Raw genomic sequence first — 15,383 nt, 5'->3', positions numbered from 1 at the left:
GAAAATTTCCGAAATAAATGGCCATCCGTACAGCGTAGATTAACTATCTGATCAAAACTGCTTTAATTATAAACTTTGGAAAATAGCATGGATGAGCCATTGAAAAAACAAACAAACAAAAGCTAAACAAAACAGGATCAAGAGTTGTGCTATTTTAAACTTTTTATCTTAGTATAAATCTTGTGATTGTTACAGTGTGGATGACTAAAATATTCGAGAATCCACCCCCCTCCCCCTGCCCCCCAAGGGTGCGAAGCTACGTGTCTAATTATTCCAGATTCTTTAGTATAATTGTTTCATCAATTCACGCAGCTCCTAAACTTAAGTAATCAGTTTTGATACGGTCGGGCGAAATAGAGGAAACTCACCAGACTGTACTTTGTTTACGATTTCTAAAGAATTCAAAGTGAAATAAAGGTTACTTTGATGTTACCCAGTAAATTTCAAGACCCTGAAGTTTACGAAAAATCCAAAATCTCGTGATATATATCGGAACCTTTCTCTATAAGGGACGCATCCAGGAATTCTTGATAAGGAGGGTCCAAAAAAATCTGTCTTAACTAGGTTACAATTCCCACCTGAGTAAGCCCCCACGGAGTCCCGCCTGGAGCCCCTGGAGTCCTCGTACCCCGGGTCTTCCGGCCTGGTTTCGCCACTGGCAACTGCCGAACAACCGTTGGCAACAGCCATAAAATCTTCGTGACCCCTCCCAAACGGCCTTTTTAAAGCGAACCATTATATTCAAACAGATGCAGTCACCGTACATTTATCGCTTTCTTTTGTTACGAATTTTCTTGGAACGTTTGGTTTCAATCTGTTTAGTCTGTCATTGTATTATGTGTAAATATGCCAGAATGAACATTTTTTAAAGCAAATTTTTATCATCCTTCGGGTCCAAATAGCTTGAGCTGTAGGGCCCCTCCCTGGTGTGAAACTCTTGCAGGATGATACCGAAGCTGTAAACGTCGCCTTTCTGCGTCCCCCTGGTGGGGCGATGTGGTAGACGAAGAATTTCTGGTGCCACCCATAGAAGGTCTGAAATAAAAACAGAAGGAATTCAGTAACAAAGGGGTGGATGAATGGGCGGAAAGTCCACCTGTTCTTATAACGCAAGGGCCTAAAAATAGTCTAGGAACACTTCGTGATCTTGTCAGTCTTCTTTTTATGTTTCACTCAGTTTGGTATCATTTTCCACTGTTTGAATTTTGATGAATTTCGTGACAGAGCTCCTTTAAATTGTCCTGGCCATTAGCCTCCACGGCACCGCTCTGATGCCCTCTACCAATTGATTTAGGGTGACTGACCAGCCCAATTAAAGGTGGTTATACAGTTTACAAGAGTTATTGGAGAATCATCCTGAAAGTTCAAGTACTCATCAATTAATTGTCTTTATACTTGCCTCTGTAATAGGAATGCTCTGAAGGATAGGTTTTCGTTTGCTTCTCCTTAAAAGTATTTAGCCCGTAGTCGGCAATTTTAAGCATCCAGTGGCTGTCCACGAGGCAGTTGGACGATTTGAGATCTCCGTGTGACTTAATGTCCGTGCTCTGAAGACAAGCCATACCCTAGGAATGAGCAAACCACGATGGATAAGTACCGGTAATTATTATAAACAATGACCTACATTACCTACTTCCGTTTTGACCTGCGTTAGTTAAACGGTCACAAGTAGTCGGTGGTCAGTTTGCTTTTCTCCAAGGATAGCCGCTTAATTGACACGTGAAGCTTATATACTGTGGTAGAGGTGGTGGTAACAGTTATGTACTGCAAATTGGTTTGACTTACTTTAATAATATCCGACACAAGAGAAGCCCTAAAAAGGTGGTCCAACTTCACGGCATCGTTCTCGAAAACATCCTGCAAAAAAGCTAAGCTATTACACAAGATCGAAACGCCTTATCATTCACACAAGTTTGTATTTCGTAGGCCTACTTTGTCACACGCTTACCTGAAGACCGCCTTTGGAGCAATACTGCGAAATAACGCAAATATTTGGAGACTCCACACAAGCACCAATGAAAGGGTTCAGGTTGTCATGCCTTATATCTCTCAGAAAAAATTGAAATAAATAATCCCCCTTACGTCCAGAAATGCACAACTCGGACCTTGGATACTTCATATTGGACAAAATTATTTGTATTTTCGATATGACGTCATGTTTGACAGAATTGTTTGCATTTTGGTTAGGATTAGGGCAAGGGACACTTTGTGATGTCTATTATATCCCCATGTAAGGGAATCCAAATTCCGAAATACGGGAAATTGTTGTTTGTGGAATCTGGAATCTGGGACGTTTTCGCTCCTGGAATCCGGAATACAGCTCAAGGAGTCCTAGAAATTTAGTGAATTCTACTGTACAGTGTTGAGCAAATACTACCCTCATGGCAATATAAAGTGAGAATTGTTTTCTTTTCTTTCATCTATTCTTTTGTGGTCCAAAAGGGCTAAATTACGGCTTCTAAATACGACCCAACAAAGACCCACAAATTCACAAGGATTTAGTTTGGGAGTTTTTCCACATCTCATACATTCTATTATTTTTCCATCTTCCGACAGCCGAGTCTCTTTTGTCTATAACAGCAATTCTTTTAGCCGTTGATGCGTTTTTGGAAAATTTCCTTTTTTGTCACTCTCAGTTTCATTGTTGTTACTTTCCGCACTTTCCTGTGGCGGTTGAATTTGCGATGAAGTAGATGGTTGTGGGTCGTCTGTTTTTGGCAAAGACGGCGAGTTCTGTCGTAAATCGATATTTATAGAGCCTTTCTGAAATGTGACTTCACGTTGAATCACTCTAACAGAAAGTGAAGTGCACGAACTCTTCTGGAACATTTCCCATTGATCTTTAGTTCTTATGACGAAGGGGGCTTTTCGTGAACATCCCGCTTCAATGAAGTCGATGTAAAACACTTCGAGAGCAAAATCTGCAAATCCCGTTCGTCTACTCGATTCATCTATGCCACACATTCTTCGTATATTTTTCTCCATCTGAGTTGTTGAACAATCCAACGGTAAATTCAATTTGCAGTTTTCTGTGTGTATAACTACATTTTTAGTACAAAAGTACTTAATTTCTACGACAACAGTGCGAGTCGTGAATTCTGCTTCCGCCGTAGCTCCCGCCATGTTGTTTGTATCATACACATGCCATGTAGACTTTTGGTTTTACACGCACCGCTGTACACAAATATCGTTGACCGCAAATCGGGGCCATTCGCGGGAAACCTAGATAAAAATGCTAAAAATTGACTAGAACAAGGTGCATTAGCAATTTTCTGACGTTTCTTAACTCCAGGAAACAAGTGATGCCTCGACTGGTCATGGTTCCAAACTATTTATCCCATTCCAAGAGAGGATAAAGGGGACAGAGAAGGCATCCCTCATACACACCCTATTCCATAGGTAATTCGTCTCGAGTTATTTTTAGAATCGGGATAAAGTTACCTCGCGCGCTGCGTGGATGTTTCGTGGAGGTTTCGCATGACTAAACGCCATGCAAAACATGTTTGGCGAAAGGCAATGAAAGCGTAAAGAGATCGAGAGCATTTCTGTATATTGAAGCGAAATGAGTCGGCGCTCACCTGGGAAAAGGGAATCGCTCGACTCTTTGACAACCCGTGAAATCAGTTTAGCTCGAAGTTATCGTAACCTCAGCGCTTTAATAAAATGAGAAATTTCGCCGGTCTATTGAAACCGGTCGTTTGTACAATAAAGCAAGTAGCAAGTAATATTCATGTACATGTAATTAGTTTTACAAATTTGAATTTTATTGTAGTTTTTTGAAGTTGTTAAGCGCTGTTGATCAGTGAATGTAAATAACGCTCTAGAAGTTATTAAATTATTATTATTATAGGACGCCACGTGTTATTTTTGTGGAATAATAAAAGACTAATAAAAGAATAAATATCAGACCAGAAATTGCTCTCTTCAAACTGTAAATTATAAATGATCCCGAGGGAATATTCACTGTGTTAAGGATTTCCCTGCTGTACTGTTAGCTCTATACAAGAGAGGAAGGGCGATTCTTTTTTAATTTCCGTTTCGCTGACACAGCTTTAGCAGAAATCTCTCTTTAGTTGTTTTCGTCGACAAAACGAATAACAATATTGCTCTCCGCGTATTCCGCCATTTTTTTCTGCCTCAATTCGTGAAGGACGCGTGGCTCTGAGCGTGGGTCATCCACGCGGAACACATTCGCGCTATGTGATTGGCTGTTGTCTAATCCCCCTTGGGATCTGTGGTCTTAAAAATAACTCGAGACAAATTAGCTATGGAATAGGGTGTGTATAGGGGATGCCTTCTCTGTCCCCTTTATCCTCTCTTGTCCCATTCCCATTTTTGACATTTTATTCCCATTCCCATTGACCAAATCCCAGTCCCAGTGGCTTAAATCCCATTTTCCCGGGGCAAAAACCGGCCAATCCCAGTTCCCATTTTACCAGTTCAGGACCCTCTTCACCGTCTTCAGGTAAACTGCAAAGCGTTTTTTGTTGTTATTCTCATGGCATCTGTCTACTTGCTCTTAATAGAGTGGTTTTCGTTTGAGTGTCGTAAAACCAAAACCAAAGTAATTACTCTGGCCAATCACAAAGGACACAGAAAATACATTGAACCAATCAAAACTCGAAGTAATTACATGTGGCTGACGCAAAGCGCGGGAAAATGCATGCGAGCGCGTCACAATTGGCTTTGGTTTTACTTCTGATTGGATGAAAAGGTGGCGCGAATCTTTTAAGCCAATCGCATCGTGTAGAAAGTGCAAAACCAATTACTTTTCGACACTCAAATGAAAACCGCTCTATTAGGGTAAAAACTTTGAGGGAAAACTATAGCTGCAACTATAAACACCAACTAAAACGACTCTAAAAAATAAGCTAAAACTAAATAAATGAAATAATTATCAAGCTTATCTATGCGACAATTTTGAAATAAACGTAAAGTAGAAATGGGAAAATTTGACTGTAATCCTTTAGAACAACAGGTAACACTAATTTTAAAAAGAAATTAACTAGCTTTGTATCGAAATCTGTCTGGGGAATCCAGCTATGAAAGTCAAAGTTGCAACTGAAATTCGCCGACACACAGCCGGCGCTGAAGCTATTAGGGGTGACGAATGGTCTTTGCGAGCATTCGCGAGCATGCCGAGCACTGCAATTTTTTTGCGAGCACGAGCCGAGATAAAAAAATTTAATGCTTTGCGAGCAGCGAGCAGTTAAGAAAGTACAACTCGCGAGCAGCGAGCACTTCTTATATTTTCCGCTTGCAGTAATCCATAAGGAAATCCTTTTCTTTAAAATAAAACAAAAAAGATTTTAAAACAGGGTTTTAATTTAGAGCGCACTAAGTTCTTTGAAGCTAGTTTGAGTGACACCTTATCGAGATCTAACCAATTACAATCATATATAGCAACCATATATAACCCTACATAGCTAAATTAGCTAATTTATTATTTATCGTTGACACTTATCGCGTGCATTTCCACTGAACTTGATAGCCATATTTATAGGAATTAATCACCATACAGAACTACATTCACTTTAACCCAAAGAAGGATTTACAAAATTTTGAGCAATACTGACAAGAAAGCGAGCTTGCTAGCAACTGCAAAATTTTGGGAGCACGAGCAAGCGAGCACTCGTTTAAATTTTGCGAGTAGTTAAAAATTTTAATGGTACATTCATCACCCCTGCTGTTGTTTTTCGACCGTTCTCTGAACTACTGTTATGAATGAACACTGAGGAACAAAATAATGCACTCAGAAGTTATTTTTTGAAAAATTTATTTGAAAACCCAAATGTTTCTGTACTCAAATAAAATTCGCTTATTCCAGCGTAATGTGCCCGTTTAAACTCAACTAAAATTTTTAAGCGATGCGATGAAAACTTCACAACAAAGCTGTCTCGAATTTGAGCGTGTTTCCTAATTGCTTGAATTTAGCATCAGCTTGACCAAAAAGTCAATAACAAAATGCTAATTGATAAATTTACATTTCAAACAGACTTTCTCTTCTATAAAAAACACACAAAATGTTCCTTAAATTTTCGCTCGCTCGATTTTGCTTCAGCCGATTCTAGCCGCGAGGAAAAGGCAGTGAAAAATTCATCCAGGGCAAATTTGTCGCTTGATCTTTTGTATTTTTTCCTTCAAAACGACAGCTTAGTATTTTCTTCAACTTCCACTTTTCACCTGTGCATTTCATCGGTGTATTTTACCGTCAGGAGAGTAGATTTGTTGAATTTGCCTAAATTTTACCGCGCTAGCAGTTTCTTAAAAACAGTTTATTTCATAGGAGAGTGGATAAATGGAACATTCTGCTGTATGAGATCCGCTCTGCTTCAAATGTCTGCATTTTTAAATCCAAAGTTATGAAATGTTTATTGCAAAAAAATAATATATATTAGCTTGGAATTTTTTTTTAAAAGTAATTACTGCTACAGGTAGTTTTGTATTTTTTTTTTACATATATAATTTTTATATTTTGTATCATAATTTATCTTAAATAAGGTGATTTGTTTTTATATGGGGTCGCTGTAACTCTTTTACAAATCGTCCTTAAGGCCTTTACCTTACTTACTGCCATTAAATCGTAATTTAAAAAAAAAAATTCTTGGCGTGCACCCACGGACAAATGGTAGTGGCAAACTGACCAATCAGAGCGCGCGATTTACTTTGGTTATGTTATAATAGTCAATCAGACACCACCCCGTACAAGAGAAGCGGGAATACGCCCGCCATTTGACGATTCTTCTGTGTCGTCTGTGCTTTGCCTGTTCGGGTCGTGTTTTTCTTCTTTATGAGATTGACTGAAGAGGCATCGTTCTGGATGTGAATTCGGCCTCCTCAGTTTCGGGCTTCTATTGTTGGAAACCGGCTTCACATCAAAACACCCCGAATATGGCGAATTATTTGAGGAAATTTCGACTGCTGATATGGAAGAATTTTTTGCTTCAAGTAAGTTCTCTGTCTGACCGCTCTAGGTTCTGCTGTATTGTAGAGCTGGGTTCATAAATCTCTGTAACCTTTTACTTAACAGTGGCCCACAACTGTCACGGCAAAACCAAAGACCTCACGGCAAAACCAAATACCCACGGCAAAACCAAAGCTATTTTGCTTTTGCTGTGAAGTATTTGGTTTTGCCGTGAGGTTTTTGGTTTTGCCGTGAGGTATTTTGTTTTTGCCGTGAGGTTTTTGGTTTTGCCGTGATGTTTTTGTTTTTGCCGTGAGGCTTTTGGTTTTGCGGTGGCAGTTGTGGGCCATCATAACTAACCGATTTAATTCAACAACACTTTGTAACGAGAAAAGTTAAGCTCCACCTGCACATGATATTGTGGTTCCTTGACTTTCTTGATTAATCAAGCACTTATACTCTAAAGCAGGAAATTTGATGTTATAAGTTGATAATTTATTAGAAATGAAAGTGTTCCTCTGCCTTATATGCTTTTTGTATTTTCTTAAATTCTCTTAAAGCTTCTTAACAGCTGTAGCTGCTACAAATTACATGCAAAATAAGCTTTAAAGTCAAACGTCAATCTTTACGTGTGATGAATCCAATTTGAATAAGCAAAGTCTATTGTTTTTGCTCATTAGCATAAGATTCGTTCCTCTTCCCCCCTGTTTCCCGGCTCCCTCTCTTCACCCAGGTGTACTAAATAGGTACCTGGGACAAACTCAGGGGTTTCAATAAAAAAATGGAAGTAGCCAGCGGTTTGGATAGAGTAACAGAGTGTATCAACAAGGAGCCGTTGGTCCCCATTCCTAGTGGGACGAGGGGGGGGGGGGGGGTGGGAGAGATCTAAGCAGGTTCCGCCCAAAAAATTTTGAAATTTCAATTTCAGCGTTCTGGGGACTAAATTTGAGGACAAAAGAGCGTGTTTTTCATTCAAGAAAATGTAGCTTTCAATTTATCAGTCACACAATCAATTCCTACGAGCATTGAACAACCATCATGAAAACTAAATTACGTACTTTTGCACGTAAACAAATTTTGCGTAAACCTATAAGAAACGTTTGAAAAAATGACTGAAATATAGCGTTCACATGAGTAAAGTTTATCGTAAAACCAGTAGGCCTTACGGAAATCATAATTACGTTTTCATTCAGATTATATATAGTTTTTGTTTATAACGTTATTCAAACTAGTTGCTTCTTCTCTCTGTAAAAAGTAGCCGACCTCTATGAGCAAAGTAGCCGACGTGTTTTGTCGGCCGTCCGTGCTTATTGAAACCCCTGCAAACTACCGAGGGTACTCCCTTCAGTGGCTTAGGTCCCGTGCCTACAGTAGCATCCCAATCACAGAGGAGGAGAAGGAGTGCTTCTACTGTAGGTTTTTTGGCTACTTCATGTCACAAAATGGAGGTTGTGATTTCTGGGCTTGTAGCCCCTAGTGGCTTGTAATGCACCAGTAATAAATTTTTCAACACTTCATGTTCCAAGTGTGACCAATGTCAATAATTTTTTAACAGCCTATGCATAATGCATAAAGGTTTTGAGAGTTCATAAAATAACCAGCAAGCTATGGCTTGTACCACTGTAGTAATATATATGTATATTCCTCGTAATGTCAACAGAAACGAAGACCTATTGGGACTGTTTTTGAAATCCTCATTCCGATTGTTGTGATGTGCATTCTTATTCCAATTCCACTGTAAGTACATGTATATTCACATTTAACTGTATATTTTGCCAGAAAAAAAGTGTACATTTTGTGCAGGGTGGGGACAGAACATCGACCAGGGGTCCATGGACCCCCACTTTGGACCGGGTCCATGGACCACTTTAATGGATTGGGTCCATGGACCCCATGTCATGGACCGGGTCCATGGATAGTTTTTTTTAATAACAAGAAATGAACAAAAACAGAAATAGCGCAAAAATAAGGTTAAAAAACAACAACAACAAACAATGCTCGATTGATCAGTAATGTTTAATTGTGCTTACATAGTGTAAAAAAAAGGGGGGGTTGGTACCTCATGCCAAAATGCTGCTTGTTCCAATGAATTGTTTTCTCTGATGGGTAGATTATGCTTCGGAGGAAAACCTTTTGACTGAGCAAATGTGACTTTTGCCGCTTATTTCATACTGAGAGGTCGTGACACACATATTGATTTTCTACCTCTTTTAAAATTTAAAGCTGTTCATTGCGGCTGATTAAAAGGGTTTTAGGTTGTTTAATTTCTCCAATGTGCATCCTGGATCTGAATAATTCTAAGCCACTTTCTTTTTGTCCATGAATGTCACTTTTTCCTGCAATGTTTTGTCAGGCTGGGCGCAACTCCTTAGCGCTTTTAGCAGGACGATTATAAATTCTCACGGATAGTGATTTACAGATCCAGATCTCGAAGAAGAAGAAGTGGCATGGATTGTAGCTTAAACTAAAGCTACATAACCTATGGAGAATTGCGATGTGACTCAGTCATGATTGCTCTAAAAGCAATGAATTCTTAACGCCCAGCTTGTTTTTCTAAGGGTGATGCGAGTCTTTGTACTGGAGCGCGTAATTCCTCTCTTGGTGATAACTTTTGAATTGGCTTAATTTAACAGTCTTGCGACTGCACATGTGCAAGCAGAGTGTATGTCATGTAAGCAAAACTAAATATCTGTGATCAAGCGTGAGCATTGGTCGACAGCGTCTCGTCAAATCTTTTTTTGGCACTATTTCTGTTTTTGAGTGTCCATGGACCTGGTGCTAAACCTTCTTATAAAATAATAAAAACTGTCCATGGACCTTATCCATGACGAGGGGTCCATGGACCCGGTCCATGAAAGTGGTCCATGGACCCGGTCCTAAGAGGGGGTCCATGGACCCCTGGTCTATGCTTTGTCCTTACCCTTTTGTACATGCATATACTGCTGTAAATTTGTAGATTACTGTTATTTTTTGGCTGTCGGAACAAGAACTGCAAGAAGTTTCCAGTGGATCAGGCACACAAATTTTATGACAGGCAGTTGCACCTTTTTATAAAAATTTACCACTTGAACATTTCAACATTTCTTTGCTTCTATTAGGACAACAGATTCAGCACAAGACAAATGTTTTTGTAAGTGTCATTTCTTAACAAAGCTGAAAAATACAAAATCAATGTTTTATTTAGACCCTCAAGCCTTTCTTTTACTTTAAACAATATTGATTCGGCGTTTAAATAGAATGAAATAATAAATAAATAATATTGTTGATGAAAGCACCCGTTTAAGACAAGCTAGTGTGTCAACTACTTTTGTCCCTGATTGTAGCTTTTAATTGTTGGTGTATGACTTATCGTTCTCGGACATCACTGGAAGCACGTTTCATGTGTCAACAATAAAATAAATGAACAATATATATAATATATAGATTTAGCCAGGGCTAAAAGCGAAGCTCCAATTTTAATAAATTTATAATTTAAATCAAACAATAAACTTTTAATCCACAAATCATTTAACTTAACATGTGACTTTTTAGGGAAAGGCTAAGTTAATTTAGAGTGAACATCTTACATAGAATTGATAACCTTATATGTACACCCAAAAAATAGCAAACATCTTCTATCACATTCAAGATCACAGTAGATTAGGCCTCGAAAACAAATTCTTGGAAAACAGATCACGCCAAATTTTTTTGCGTTCGACAGGTTTACTTTACAAATTCTTGCCAACAAATCTGGGGGTGTTTAAACCAACCTTTTATAATTTTTATACACCACATTTGAGGTGAAACAGTACTATTTATCATACAGAGCTCGGACAGAATGCGGTATTTCACAATTTTTCAAGACAAATTGCACGCAGTCAATATTAAGGACGAGCCAAACCGTTAAAAAATTTCAGAAAATTTCCAAAATCACCCATACGGCCAGCTGGTTGTCGTTTCTATAGTGCGAGATGTCAGTGTGGTCGAGTGTTTGAATGAACTTTAACAGAGTTACGCTTCAACATAATAGCGAAATTATTATTATTTGTTTTGTTATTTAATGGTTCAGTTATAACGATGTGTATTCTTATAAAGCGTTTGATACGCGCGACATTTTTGGGTACTCCTGCAAGCGATGGTCATGAACGATGAAAACAAACGGCACGGACAAGCGATTAAAATTGCAGGAGAGACTACTTAAAATCAAAAAAAGAGATATAATTCCGTGAAACATTTACAGAGACAACAATTTTCATTCACGAAGACAAGTATTAAAGTGTCTCTAAAAATCCTGAGTCTTTAAGCGTAAAGCTTAAGTTTATGTTTTAGCCGGCTTCCCAGCGCGGTGTTTACTGTTTTCGAAGGTGGACTCCTCGAAGCAGTGACCATGGTAAGATAAGGTCTTCCCCGCCTGTACTTTTAAAAAAACTGGATGAATTTTCGCTTCCGAGGTCAGTTTAAAATCAAAATCCTAATAGTGCGGGGCCATAGTGACATAAACACAACATATTTGATATAAATCCTTGGAAAAAATAAACTTGAGCCTGCGATCATTTGAAACTGGTAATTTGTCAGCGGATAACTTTAAAAAATACTCGACCTCGATTGGTCGACTCTTGAGCCCGCGGTACGGTCAGGTGATACTTGTCAGCGGATGCCCTGTTTTGATAGCTGTCAATTGATCACAACATTGATGTGCAGCCTGTGCAATTAGTTTTCTCTTGGGCTCCCAAACTAGCTAAAAGTGTGAGAGTAAACATTGGTTTTCCTGTGGTGCGGACGGACGGTTAGCGGGCGGTCAGTCGGTGTACGGTCACGTGATTACCAAATTTTCTGGGATGGGTAGATTTACTAAGCAATGGGGCTCCGCCCACGCGCGCGCTTGCGTGGAGCTCCGCTTATTAATCTGCCTTTAAAAAACGTCCATTTCGGATTTCGGAAGCAACTGATCAGGGGGGGCTGGCGACGGCTTTTGATCTTGCCGCTTTTCGGCTTTCCATGATCGCCCCAGTTAAGAAATCTGTCAATCATTCGAGAACTGTAGCGAGCATGCGCGAAACGGGCTGAGAACAACAACAACATCATCAAGAAGTTCGTCCTCGTAGCGATTCGCAGTGTGAAGTGAACTCGCTTTTGGTCCTGTTGGTCATTGCTTTCTTTGTTGTAACCGATTTTTTCCGCAGTAATGTGGGGCTTACGTTTTCCTTTCTTCTGGTCTTGCGTTTGTCATTACATGCGGATTACTACGCTAAGAACGAGACCAGTGAACAGTCATTGTACATGTACATGTTTTTCGATGCCCGACCTTTTGGCTCACTTCATGCTTTCAAGCTGTGTTTCTGTTTAGAAGACCCACAAGACTAGAAAAAGGGCCAACCCTCCAATGCGTTTGTAGAAGAGTTTATATTTTCAAGTGAAAGGTCGAAAATTAATCCTTCGTGACATTAAAAAAAACGCGGTGGCCGTGGTCAAATAGAAGAGTTGTCAGAGTTGTTTACGGTGTTAGTACACCTTTAGGACGAAAAGAAATGACGATTGAGATTCTTAATTCTTCATCCTTGATTGTGAACTTATCCTGGCAGAGTTGCGCTGGATGATTGAGTGGCATATGGTCAATTCTCGTAGTTCATGTATTTTGTCATGTAATAGAAGCTAAATAAATGTTGCCAAGAGATCATTCACTCTTGATACTAGTATGCTTAAGTTCTTATCTTCGTGTGATTTAAGTTATACTTTACGTAGTTTCTAAGAAATGAATATAGGCAAATGAAAGGGTAATTATTTTGTGTGTTTGGAATTCTCTTTTCGTGACAGCAGTTACTACACTGTACTGCCTTCAGTTTGAGCCGAGTCCTCATTCAATTGTGTTTTGTTTTGTTGCAAACAAAGAGGGAGAAATTATAAATATTTTATTCCAAAAACTACACTACCCACTGGAACAAGAGTATGGTTTAAAAAAGATTGGTTAAGGTCAGAAAATAAATGTTCAAGTTTGCATGTTTTGACAAGGACTACATCTGGCTAAATATGCTTCAAAGGGAATTTATAAAATTAAAAAAATGATGACATTTCTATTTTTGCCTTTCCTTTGGCCACTGTGATCAGTTTTTGCCATATAGTTGCATGTAATGTTTTACACCTTTGGACATCAACCTACCAGGTTAGTTTGTGTCTGTGTAATATATATTAAATATTATTATTATTATTATTATTATTATTATTATTATAAAAATGTAGTTTACTGTTAATGAAATGAAAGTAACCCTTTCAACTTAAAAATTGCCTTGTACTAGTGGATATTGAAAACACCATAGGATGCCTTCGAAAAAAATGGAAAATGATTATTAAGATAATATTAGTTGCAGTCAACAATCACATTTAGAAACTTGTGTTGAGGCTAGCGAAAATATTTTTCAGAGACCATAAGCCTTCACTGACTTTGCTGTTACAATAAGTGGTAAAAGGGAATTAAAATGTGAGATCACCTCCCTGGGCTTACACTGAAAGAGAGTATGGGTAGTAAGACACATTGTGCATTTCCCTGTAGACCCTTTTTAAGCCAAGAGACATCATTTTATAATCCTGATTCATTTCCTTTAGCATACAGAATTAAGGTAGCTTTTAAACTTAGAAAGATGGCAAAACTTTGGGGGGGGGGGGGAATGGTGGTACCAATAGACTGTACTCTATAGACCACTTCTTCTTCAACCTTCAGAACCTAAACAGACACCTTGTTCAAAACTCTGAAGGGTGAAATGGGCACCACCCTAAATCAGCAGGACATACCCATCTAGGCCAAATAAGCCAAAGGTAGTATCGTAGAAAAGAACTGCTGAGAGGATAGGGCTCAAGCCCGACAATAACTTCTTTTGATGGTTGATAAAAAATAAATTTTACCTTGTATAATTTAGTTGTAAATCAGATTCATAACTTACACAAACAATAAACTTAAGTTATATATTTTTCAAGCCTCTTCTGATTCTCTTTATAAACCTTGCAAAACATTCACTTTTCTTTTTTCTGTTTCTTGAACTTCAGTCCTTTGAGGGATTTTCTCAATGCATACTCTTTCCTGATGTACTCACTCTTATTAGCAACTGAATTAGCCTCTTGTTCTTACACTAAACCACTATAATCATTCAAGTATAATTCATAACTAAAGGGTAATTTTTGTACCAACAATTTCAAGGAAATACTTAAAACCGAAGTCACTATCTAATACAAAACTACTAAACACGGTATTGCTGTTGGAAATTTATTGATTATCACTCCAACGACATTCCAGTGAAGATTTTGAAGGTTCAGTAAACCCCTCCCTGCAGCCTTTTGATATTAAAAATAGCTTTTACTGACAGACCCACTATATGTGAAGCAAGTGATTGGAACATTTACCCTGGTTTTTACTAAATTGGCCCTGTATTCTGTATTTACGCCCATAAATATTTGTTGTGCCTCCCGGTGTACACAAACAAACTTACGAACAGCGAAGTAGAAAATCAGTGGTTTAATGAACATTCACATATCATATGACTGTTGCAAGACTCATACCAATATATTGTGCTTGTAGCATATATTTAAGATAAGGAAGAGAGTCTTAATACCACTGTAAGTGGAAAAATATAAGAAATGGAACAAGATGGACGCTCGAAAATTCACGAAGCTTAAAAATAACTGAACTTGCCGAGATCCCGAATCACGATAAGTGAAGTCACCCATGAACTTTTCATGCATCGCGCCTCCTGATGTCCAAAAGGTCCATTAAAAAAGTTCATAGAAACCTTCTCTTGATATTTGTACGCGGAAAAACTTAAAACCGAGCGAAAACTCATCGTCCTTCCATGTCTGCATTCTCCGCCATATTTCTTTTGAAAAAAAATTTGTACTCAGTCTCACTCGGCCGAATTTCTTAACCAGGGCGATCATGTAAACTTGGTTCCAGACCTCGCTGCCAGCCCCCCCTGCAACTGATAAAACGGAACTTCATTTCATACTTTTCTATTGGTTCAAAAAGCACACGTGACGATGGAAGGAGGGAGACTGGTAACCATTAAACTCAAACAACAAACATTCAAACAACATGGTGGAATGGCAAGTCAGGTAATCTACTTTTTGATCAAGTTTAGTGAGTTGACAAAGCGGTCGTTTTCAAAGCTGAATGAAATATTCCAATGCTTTTGAGGTGTTAGCGTTAGCTACAAGAGGAAAATTTCGCACTGAAACGATGGGCATTACCTACAAAGCTCCGACGAAAAACGTGTTGCTGACATCCGTCATCGTTTGGACTCAGCTGGACTTGCTCAGGAACAAGAGAAGACACTTTGTCTTGGGAATATGAGGACCAGCGCTTACTTACTACACATTTTCCGGTAAATAAATCACACAGACAGTTCTACGATTCATGGAAAATTGATGACCCTGAACCAAGCTGGCCATGAAATCGACAGTTGCAAAATTCATGCAGACCATGATGAAAAAAGATTCATGGGATTTTCATTGAACT

The 15,383-nt window shown here is 38.7% G+C and overlaps 1 long non-coding RNA gene across 1 annotated transcript; it reads right to left on the bottom strand.

Annotated features, from left to right (window-relative positions):
• Positions 1-778: 778 nt before the first annotated feature.
• On the bottom strand, positions 779-1,860 carry LOC140925220 (uncharacterized). The gene is made up of 3 exons (XR_012164377.1): positions 1,786-1,860; positions 1,400-1,565; positions 779-1,035 (listed from the first exon to the last, which is right to left on the bottom strand). It is a non-coding gene; the product is annotated as an uncharacterized lncRNA (long non-coding RNA).
• Positions 1,861-15,383: the final 13,523 nt, after the last annotated feature.

This window comes from Porites lutea, chromosome 14, assembly GCF_958299795.1.
Source record: "Porites lutea chromosome 14, jaPorLute2.1, whole genome shotgun sequence".
NCBI lineage: Eukaryota > Metazoa > Cnidaria > Anthozoa > Scleractinia > Poritidae > Porites > Porites lutea.
Note: the sequence above shows the minus strand (reverse complement) of the source record. Positions and strands in the feature narration are given on the sequence as shown.